At 29.0% G+C, this 11,583-nt stretch overlaps 1 protein-coding gene and 2 non-coding genes across 4 annotated transcripts in view; 1 reads left to right on the forward strand and 2 right to left on the reverse strand.

The window, feature by feature from the left end:
• LOC126896143 (cGMP-dependent protein kinase, isozyme 2 forms cD4/T1/T3A/T3B) overlaps positions 1 to 11,583 on the forward strand; it is a 79,495-nt gene that overhangs the window by 4,830 nt on the left and 63,082 nt on the right. The window contains exon 1 of one of the 2 annotated variants that reach the window (XM_050668645.1): positions 10,997 to 11,016. The exons of the other annotated variant lie outside the window; for it this stretch is intronic. The gene's annotated coding sequence lies outside the window, so the exon portion shown is untranslated. Of the gene's footprint in view, positions 1 to 10,996; positions 11,017 to 11,583 lie in introns of those variants that run through there. 2 annotated transcript variants of the gene reach the window in all.
• Trnac-gca (transfer RNA cysteine (anticodon GCA)) lies at positions 7,945 to 8,016 on the reverse strand. Its single transcript has one exon. It is a non-coding gene; the product is annotated as a tRNA-Cys (tRNA).
• Trnac-gca (transfer RNA cysteine (anticodon GCA)) lies at positions 8,903 to 8,974 on the reverse strand. The gene has a single exon. It is a non-coding gene; the product is annotated as a tRNA-Cys (tRNA).

Genomic DNA, 11,583 nt, shown 5'->3' on the forward strand with positions numbered 1-11,583 from the left:
TTCAACTTATTGATAGTAGTAATAGTTAATATAATAATTAGTAGAAATTATTGACTGATAACTCTAGTGGAATAGCTAGGGGGCCATTGATCACGATATGTATCATTAAAATAATGTGATGCGCAAAACAAATCTAAAATATAGATTTTGTAAACAAATTTCACTATGCTCCCATCTCCAAAATCCATCAGTTATCAATAATCATTACAAAAAATAATAATATTTCAAGACTCTTTTTTTATTAATTTTTTAATTATAAGAATTAATTAAAAATTTGTACATTTATAAATTAATCAAAATAATGAGGTGATTGTAATTTCCTAATGTATTCAATGTTTTGTAATTAATTGTGCACATATAAAAATGATATAAATTACACAGCCAATCAGTTAGTGTACACAATGAACCAAATGGTTTGACGAAATCTAATGATAACCCTCTCAGCTTTATATGGATAATCAGTATATTATATCTTATTCGTCTTCATTACAACTTCATTTGCCGTCAGAATCGACCGCAGACTTATCCCGGCTTCTGAAAATTATACAATGCGTGGTAGTTGATCGAATTTTTAACCCCTTTTTTAACATTACACACATATTATTATACATTATTGCCGCTATTATGGTTGTTACATACACGTCTTTATTCATTATACGGTAGCACAACGATGCTGCAACCCTCCACCGCTATCATTGCCGCCGGGTTGTTGACAATAATATTATTCGAAAGGTTCTTCATAAGCCATCTGTCATGGGGCGACTATACGAACAAATTGTAACAACTATACTAGTAGTTAATAATCACAATTTATATTTATACAGTAATAACCTACCTAAGTTACTATTACGAGGGAGAACATTTTTTGCTTGCAAAAATCGTGTTTAAAGAAAAAAATAATTTAAAAACTGATCTATTTTGTTTACCAAATCGAGTCTATATCGTGTGTAAATATTTGAATTGTTTAAATGTGCTTTGTATTTTTTTTACACAATTATTATTGTTATAACGATCGACCACATTATGACGTTTATGAAGTCTTATTATGTACTCAAGTATAAACCAACGATGCTTGTAATGGAAAAGAAGTCAGGGATGAACAAAATCATTAAAAAATAGATATTCTGTTTAGAATACAAAATTCAAATGATTGTTAACATACAATCTATTTTCATTTGTCTATAATTTTAGGGTATTGTAAAATATATTTATCAAAGATAATAGAATATTTCTATATAAAAATACATTTAATTTCTATTATATTTTGTAGAGGCCTATGACAGTATTTGAGGACCCCCTTAACCCCTCCTGATTGTACTTATGATAATATGAAATATAATATACTCTTGATCTAAAAAATTCTACGTGATGTTACCGTAGAATAGGGTGGTATTTAAGAAGCATTGTGAACATATGTCTGGGGACAGTACCATCAAGAGGTGACAAATTGTCATGCTGAAGATTAATTCTTCGTTCATAATTTTCGTAAAAAGTTTAACACAGAGTAGATACGTTTTAAACACTGTTTAAAACACCAAAAATGTCAAAATTTACATTGATCCTATAGGACGTTTTAAATTGTTTATTTATGTTTTAAATTTTTTTTTTTTTTAACATGTTTTTAATAATCCTGGTTTAACATAATAATTTTTAGAAGTGATAGAATTATGATACACCCAAAATGTTTAAATACGGCCGTTTCAAAGAGTAAATATTGTGTCTAATTGAGATATTGTATCGACATAACTAATGTTACAGTGTTGTAATGCCGAAGTAAGTTAATGATGACTAATTTAATTCGAGTAGCTAGATTAGCTCTGTATGACTGATATAATCCGCTCACTGAAATGATTACTACAAATCTTAGAACATTATTGGTGCTAAATGTATTTCAGTCTCGACATCGACGACTTTTCTTCCCCTTACATTAATGTAAAAAAACATCATCACCGGATTTGTCTCGCGTGTGAGATGCACTCGGTCAGATTTATATATTAGCCGGCGATGGCGGTTAGATGACAGCAGCAGTGCTGTGAGTAGGGTAAGACACGGAGAAAACAAACCCGATTATGTTGTCATCACGACGGCTTAAAGCCAAGTGGAAAACACATAATGACGTTACACGTGAGATCAACCGAGGATTGAGGGTGCCAGTGATGGTGTGGCGAGGTGCAACAATATAAAGGTGTGCTACTGAAACGAAAGCGTGAAGATTTTCCCCGGCGGACTTTAACACACTTATGGTGGCCAATCAACTAACAACACACCCTTCTATGAACGGAGGTTATAATAAAAATTTTATAAATATATAAGGGCAATTCTCCAACTTAAAGCGGATAACGAAATTACCGTCCTGACGTCGTCCTTGTCGAGCTAAATGAAAAACACCTCACAACAGCAGTTACAACAATAATAATAATTGATACGTCTTGTTACTCGGTTTTGTTTTTCCCTTTTCAATTTTAGCCACCGTAGGTACAAAACGTGTAATGTCATTATCGCCGTGAATAAGCTCACGTGTTAACTTTCTAGAGAGGTTTCCGTTGATTTCGTTAAATCTGTTCTTAACATGTGCCAAGACAATCATTCAGTTACTGTTTTACACATCTAAACTCAATGTAACGAAAGACCAAATGTAATTGCTCTCGTGTGTTGTTTTAATTTAATTTAAACATGCAAAAACGTGTATTAGAAATATATCATTACAGATGAATTTTCATTAGATTCTACACAGCTTAATAAATAAATAACCAACTGATTACGTTAAAGAAATTTTCGATGACATTAAAGTATGTCAGAATGTGTCGAAAATCAGCGCGGTAAGACAAAACTATTTTACTAACTTTTACTTTTAAAGGTTTCATCAGTTCGATATCGGTTCATAATTTTCTTGAAATGAATATCTTAATTGCAGCTCTGGTATCAAAGGTAAAAATAGTTACGGTTTAAGTACTCGTTTTTGTAGGTTTAATCCTAATTGAAAACAGTAAAATTTTAATTAAGATTGTAATAGACAAGTTTTAAAAATATATCAAAATAATGTTATTTATAGAAATAAGCACAAATAATATCAAAAATATCAATCAAACCATAGTCGATGTGTTGAATATAATAAAAAATCATAAATCTCAGTGATGATAAAATCAATAGGATGACAGTAAATACAATGTTATTATTATTTTTTTTAATAATAAAATTCCGTGGAAATTATCTATAGAAGAATTGTTATATTTCTAAATCGTTTGATACAATTTGCCCCTCGCAGAGCGCTTTTGAGTTCATTCGCTCAACACGTTTATTGGGTTTACAAATAGAGAACTTGTGTATTTGCGTACCTCGCCGCATTAAGCGTCGCACAAAGAAACAAGCGGTTTGAAACCATCGCAAAACCAATTTGTTCGGAACAAATCCAATATACCCGACAGTGAACATGATGTGTATGCGCTTTGCAAAAACTACTGTTTTTAACACACCCACTTCATGATCGTTGCATTGTTTTTATTACCCCGCGCTCGGCAGGGTGGCAATTACCCAAGTGTCGTGTTGTCCCACGAAGCATTGTGCTCGTCACGTGAACCGTGTAAATGGTTTACTTTTCAGCGGAGTCTCGCACAGCGAGACAAACAAAACCCAATAAGCTCCTAAGGGGGTCGCGCACACGTACTCCACCGCAACTATAGTTCGACCCCACGCGAGTTTAGATTTTACAATAATATCATGTGATCGACAAACCGGAAAACAACACTCTCCACGTTGTTTACAATACTTGTCAAACTTTAACAACAGTTGTGGTGTTGGACAATCCGGCGGCCGCAGGAAGGTTTTTAATGAAAATATTCATATACTTTGGATAAAATACATATTGTTGATAATGTGTGGCTAATGTTATGTAAAATTTAAGAATATATTTTATTTTATTTTTTTTTTTTTACAGTAGAACACTACGGAAACAATTTGTGTAAGTGTGTAAGCACAGGCCACCTTGAGCGTAAAACTTGTTTACAATAATTTGATATAATATGCCACGATGTATAAAAAAACGTGGAATAAAAAAGCAGCATCTTCAGCAAAGCGCATAGGCGGCGGTACACATACACGGGCGAGGGATTTGATTGATACTTTAACGTTCACTGTAGTTTATATAGTTTAATACATTTAGTCAATAAAAGTTTTACCTTCAACCTTGGGGCAAGCGGCAGCCCAAATAACGTTGCGAAATTGGTTAAAAAAGTATATTCGCGCTTGTTTTTTTTTCCAATTTCAAATTCAATTTCAAGCGGCGTACATTTAAGTGTATAATATTCTTTTGGGTGAAACGAATACGATCGCGTTGATCCCAAAGGTCCCGTAAATGGCGATGTATAGCGGTGCCGTCGTAATCCTGACACCGACATTAGTTACCACCGCCTTCTTTAATGCTCCTCTGGCTTATTTCGTTCCCGTCTTGTTTTTTTTCTCCAAATTTACCCTCCTCAAGCCACCGTAACATACCGTATTCGACTTATAGATATAAAGCAACATAAATTTGGCTATAACCTTTACAACCCCTTATGAATCGCCAACATTTTATAGAATATACATTATATTATAAACATACTTACCTTCAGGCTGTGACTTTGTATAAAGGCTACCAAAATCGCATTAAAGAACAACTATAGATGAAGAAATGGACGAATTTTTGATCTTACACGCCTACTTCACGATCATATTTATTGCGACTCCAAGAGTTTAACTTCTTATGAAAGATGTCTCAACACGGTACATTAATATGTTTCCATGTACAACACTACGGTGATTGTAATAATGCAAGTTTTTTACTGGAGAAATGAACCAAGTGTGATTTATCTAATATTAACTAAGTGTGACGAATCGATTTAACGATTCGTCTATTATCCTCTACTTACAATTATTTCTCCTCCGATTCTTACAATGTTAGTACAAACGAATATAATTTGTAAAATTAATAAAATTATTTTAGTATCACGGTAATGATAACTAGTAACTTAATTTTGTTTTAAAAAGTCAATTATTAATTTTTTAAAGATTTCATAAACTGATAAATTGTCAATATTTCATTGACTTCATTCAGTGGAAAACTTCTGTCCTATGCATCGTTAAACTACCAACTATAAAACTGCCATTAAATTGACCGTGTCCACACATAATGTGCGATAAACGTGTGCCGTACACTTTCATCACTATGGGTGGCCTAATGGGTTTTTTTGTGAAGTTGGTTTTGTTATTGTTAAGACTGTGGTATCATAGGTATACCGAGTGTTTATGTCAATATCAGTGCCGCTTTAATCAATGTATTGTATTCAAGAGTCCTTAATGTTTCCTGTGAAATGGCCCATGTGGGCCAACACGTGCCGAGTTGGCAGGCGTTACATGTCCGGAAGTGATCACAACTACTATAAAACATCTCGAATAGCTATCTGATAAACACGATACAGTTCTTAGTTGGTAATTTGAGAAATAGACCACACAGAGAAAAAATAATAATTTTAGTGTACTATTATCAAACATTTTGTCTTAATTAAATATAATGTTTATTATTTAAGTGAGCTAAATATCTTTAAGTTCAGGAGCGTCATTTGGGGCGGTGACTACTTAGGCATTTTCGCCAATTTAATATTCAATGAAAACTGGGGCCAGTCAATTCGCACTATCACTGACTGAGCAATCCCATTTATTGTTATGGGTTAATTTCTAATAATCTAATAAATATAATTAAATACAAATTATTATATCTCAAATAACCCGAACCTCAAAATTAAAAAAAAAATTCGGTGATTAATTTTTTTATAATGTTTAAATTGTTAGTTACTGACATTAAATCCTAAAACTGTGTATGTATTTTCGACATTTATAAACGCACCATTAAATAAAAAAATGTGTTAACCGTGCTTTGGTTTGGGTCCTAACAGCCACAGTTAATACTTTTCACTGATATTTCTTATATGCATAATGTATATGTATAATTTTAATTGAGAATCTAAAAATCCTTTTATAAAAAAAATACTTTTTTTTATTTTACAATTTGAGATACACAATCTGTATAATATAGCACAACAAGTATATAGGATATTATAATAGTAGCATGAATATTTTCAATTAAGAAATCACCCATTGGTGACACTTGGCTTGGAATTAACGCTGTCTAGAGTCTAGAATTTGGTTGTTTTTTTTTTATAACAAGTCACGGCACCAGTTCCTTTTTAGACGACGCCCGGGGTGTCCCGGTATGATTTGAGCGTTGAGGCTCTTTATCAATGGATTTTGGTGGGTTTGTAGGCGATTATGAAAGCGTTTGTAGAAATCTACAGCTTCTTCTGTCACAGTTTTCATTATGAGGTCTTTATGTAGGGTATAATTGGACATAAAAGGTGGAGCATATGTAATTTTTCTAAGGGCAATATTCTGGAATTGTTGGATTTTGTTGGTATTAGATACTTAAGCGATACCCCACAATTTAAGACCGTAGGTTCACATTGGTTTTAATAGTGTTTTATATATAAGAACTTTAACTTTTAGTTTAGAGTGTTTATTATTTGTAAGCAAGGGACGTAGACTGCGGAGTCGGGCATTTAAAGCAAGTTTTTTGATACGGACGTGTGCGTTCAAAGTAAGGCGTTTATCCAAATTGAGTCCTAGGTATCTGACTGTGTTAGACATTGGAATAGGAAAATTATTTAAAGAGACATTTGGACAGAAGGAGTGACATAAAGTGAATGTTGTATGTACTGACTTATTTGGATTTGGTTTAATTCGCCATTTCATGTACCATTCTAAAATTAAATTCAGATGAATTTGAAGGCTTGACGATGCAATTTGGGGGTTTTTGTTAATTGAGATTATGGCTTTGTCATCCGCGTAATCAGCTACTATAGTATTTTGAGAGACAGGCTGGTCTGATGTGTAAATATTGAGTAAAAGAGGTGAGAGAATTCCACTCTGAGGGACACCAGCGAAAATTTTTTCAATTTCCGAGACAAAAGATCCAAACCGGATTTGGAAATTTTGAATTGACGTCTCTATTTTAGTTAAATTATCTCCTCTTCAACTTGATATTATAAAAAACATATTTTTCATGATATTTTGATATTATTATTACCTATGTACAAGGTCACTACAAAAGGAGATCGTTGGATCCATACTATTTAGCCTACAATTTTATATAGAGGTTTGAATACAAGTATTATTTCTATTGCAAATGGATTTAATTTTATTAAGATAACTTATTTTGACTTATGTAACCTTAAAAACTTATCCAGGTGTTTAAGTGTTTTTGATCCTCGTATAGTATTTAGAAAAACTTAGTTTTTGCTAATTACTAGTGTTTTTAGCTGTTCTATGTGTTACGTAAAGTCCAAATATATAATTTATAAATGGATCAGAAAGTGATCGCATTTGTCTTTACGATTTTGCCAATCCGCTATATGGCTAATGACCTTCAAAAAAAAAAAAAAAAAAAAATCCCTAATAACAGTCGTGAATAGTAATAAATAAAAGCGATTTTATTATTTTTCAAAAATAAGACTTTCGGTAAGTCAATACAGAAATGCATTTTCTATTACTCTAAAACAACATTGAAAACTAAGGTCACTTGCAATTATTTAATTTATAATTAGATTCTCGGTAAAATATTGTGAGTAACATTTGTAAATACAAAATATATTATTATGTGGATATGATTTTAAGTTTAAATTTAATAGGTAGCGCCATCTGTCATTTAGTAGTCAAATCAATTTTTGAAATCTATATTGAACGACAGATATCATTAGGTTTAATATGTAAACAATGTAACAAAAAATTTTAATATTACATAACATTATTCTTGTATATAATGTGTAAATAACCAATAAATGTGTTAAATATGATCTTATTGTATTGAAATCATTACTATAGTAACCTTAATAAGTAAATAAAACTGCAAAAATTTCAAGGGGGCAACCGGGTTTGAACCGGTGACCTCTCGATCTGCAGTCGAATGCTCTACCACTGAGCTATACCCCCATGTTTGTTCCTCAGTAAAAAATAACGTATTTAAATAACAGTTGATGTTTCTATATTAAAATTATATTTTTAATTCAGATATGAAATCTTGTTATTTTGCTTTAAAATTTTGATAAAAATTTGTACATGATGTTTGAATTTTTGTATTGTGATTTTAATATTATATTTAAAAGAGTAATTGATAGGTAAAAACTCGCTCAATTAAATGACTTTTACTTAATATTTAAAAAAAAAATTTTAATTATGAAGTTAGTATTGCTCAACTTCATAAAAAATAATGTTTGATATTTTTGTATAGCTATTATCTATTTTTATGTTATAAGTACCATCTGAGAATTTATTAAAAACTTTTTTTCGTAAATGAACTAACTCGTAACAAAAAATATTGCACAAAAAATTATTTGAATTTGAATTTCTTTATTAAAATAAAATGTTTTTACATGTTAATAGTGATTTACGTAGCGGAATTAAAAGATAACTTTTTTGCATGAATAATTCAAATTAAATAAAATTAAAGCTATATTAAAAATATTATTAATTTAAAAATTGAAAAATATTAAACTCAAAAGCCACAGAAAATGACTAAAAAGTCTAAGACTTTTGAGCTTAATAATTTTCAATTTTTAAATTAATAATATTTTTAATATAGTTTTAATTTTATTTAATTAATTAGCCAGAATGATAAATTTTTATTATATGAATAATTCAAAGTAGTAGTTTTTATCCATTTAATGATAATATAGTTAACTTGCCAACATTTATAATTAAACTTTATTTTTAATTAAAAAATGTTTTCTATAAATTTTAATTTAAAAGATATAAATTAGTATTATATAATTTAACAGTCACTTGTATTTTTAATTCAACAATTTAAAAAAAAAATTGCAGGGGGCACCCGGGTTTGAACCGGGGACCTCTCGATCTGCAGTCGAATGCTCTACCACTGAGCTATACCCCCTTAGGTGAAATATTCTACAATTTGTTGATAAATTCAAACTTGTAAAGACATTCTAAGCAAAGTTAATGTTATTAAACATCACAATTGTTTCAACACGGTATTAAATACATACAAATGAAAAAAAATGCACGTGTTGCATAAATATTTTATACCAGTTGTTCGATTCTGTTAAATTATCGATCAAAAAGATAATTGAACTATGCCAATACCTTAAACAGATTAAAATAAAGTGATTATTAAAACATAATTTTTAAATTTGTATGAATAGCAATTATAATATTTGGATAAAACATTTTTTTATTAGAGTTAGTTATATTAAGTTAGTAAGATCATAATTATTTTTTTCTCTAAAGATTAAACTTTAGGTACAATGTAAATGTAATCTTATAAACTTGTGTTTTGCTGCACATGACTTTCAGAAAAAATGAAGGGTACATTACATGCAACACATACTTATCGTATGTATTCAGCTCAGTTGCTTTTTACGGAAGTTTAGATAAACAAACTTTATAAATAATTTATTTATTTTTAATTCAAAATATTAATATATAATATTATAAAATATATAATAAAATGCTAATATTTTGAATCGTAATATTCAATTGATCCTAATTAAATAGAATTAAGTGTGTTTACGGTTAATAAAATAATCTATACTTTATACAGGTGCGTCTTTTCAATTTTTTCGGTACGCACAGTTATTGCTGATGCGTCTATGTTAAGTAAGACAGGGGAAGAGACGGGAATCTCTATTTGGATGTCGAGAGGCTGAGGTCAGATAGAATGACCGTAAGAGCCAAATTGATAACATGGAATATAAAGGGTAATGTAAATGTGACCTGCAAATAAATCTTGTTATTCTTTTAATTAATTCTGGAATAGTAAATAGCTAAAGTTGAGTATATTATTAAAGTAGGTATACATTTTTAAAGTAGGTCGGTATAACTCAATAGTGCTTCATTTCTATGGTCACTTTTCAAAACAATTGGTAAGAAAAAGTATTCCAAAACTATAATTATGTGATTACCTAACTGTAATTATGTAATTTTATTGTTATTTTTTAATATTATTTAATCATAGCAACTATTTTGATTCTAAAAATAACTGTTAACTATTTCCACCATATGTAAGGTATATATGTGTGCTTGGTAAACAAATACACATAGAAGTAAAAAAATTAGCTCATCGATAGAATTGCATCAATCAAGTGAAAAATACCTGATTAACAAAAATATAAAAAAAAGAAAATCGAATATTTAATAAAAATGATGTATCAAATAATGTTAAAGATTATACTTGAAAATCCATTTAGGCGAAATAATAAAACGTAAGCAGATTGATTTAACATGACTAAAATTTAGTATTTAATACTCTGAATATTTTATTGACCATTAATGCCAATCTTTGATAAGTGTTAATGTATTTGAGATAAAACATCAAATCAATTTTTTTTTAATAATAATAACAAATTATTATACATTATTTTTTTAGATTTTTTGTACCTATTATATCACTATCCATAATCTTTTAAAACTTTGTTAAATTAAACACATTGGTTCTAAGTATAACTTAATGTATGAAATAACCCATATAAATTTATTCTTAATATTTGGTTTAATTGTGTCAGATTTGATATAGGTTGCAATAAAATTGACTGGGTATACATTTCTATATTCAAACAACTGACGAAATATTTTACACAAAGAGTAATGATTATAAAAATAAGCTAGTGTTAGTTTATTTATTGTAATTTACTGAAATTATTATAAATTACCTTATTTTTTTTCTTAATTGAATTTTCTAGTTCATTTCTTTGTCATACTTTTCCAAACATTTATTTTTCAAATAATACAGAAAATTTAGTCAGTTAAATTATTAATGGTCCACTGAATTAAGTGATTTATAATAATTTTAATGTAACGTAGTGATTTTACTTTTGTTCAGTTAATTATAAGATATCAATTGATCTATATTATGATATTAATGTGTTGTCCAAAAATCACAATACAAAATAATTTACAATACTACTAACAGTTAAACAAGTAAGTCGATTATTAGATAATTTAATAGAATTATTTTTATGCCATGAATTGCTTTAACTAAAATTTAAAATAAGCTTTCTAATTTTAACAAAAAGGGTTTTATAAAACTTGTTTTTTTCTTATAGATAACAACAAATAGTTAAACTAGTTATTCGTTCTTTATTATAATCATTTAATTATTTCAATCAGAACAAATATTTTTAGTAACGCTTAGATTTTAATTAGATTACAGTGAACAATTTTTCTCTTGTATACTTATTATAAGAAATATTAATGAATTTTATTCAGTTAGTTCCAAAGTACAAATTTTGAAATATTTTCATTAAAAAGTTAAATATTATTACTTTTTATGCATTTTATAGTATGCTCATTAAATTTTTATTATGATCTTCTCTTACAAACACAACAAAGTAAACTACTTTCCCATATTTAATATCAAAAATTAAGTTTATTTTAGCTTCATATGTAATTGATGAGAATGTATTGTTTTTATATTTTAGCTTCGATGCGAAGCTGAAAAGGTATTGGTTTTACTAAGATGTGTTTTTTTTTTTTTTTTTTTTTTTT

The sequence above is a fragment of the Daktulosphaira vitifoliae genome, unplaced genomic scaffold, assembly GCF_025091365.1.
Source record: "Daktulosphaira vitifoliae isolate Bord-2020 unplaced genomic scaffold, ASM2509136v1 Scaffold_1, whole genome shotgun sequence".
In the NCBI taxonomy this organism is placed as follows: domain Eukaryota; kingdom Metazoa; phylum Arthropoda; class Insecta; order Hemiptera; family Phylloxeridae; genus Daktulosphaira; species Daktulosphaira vitifoliae.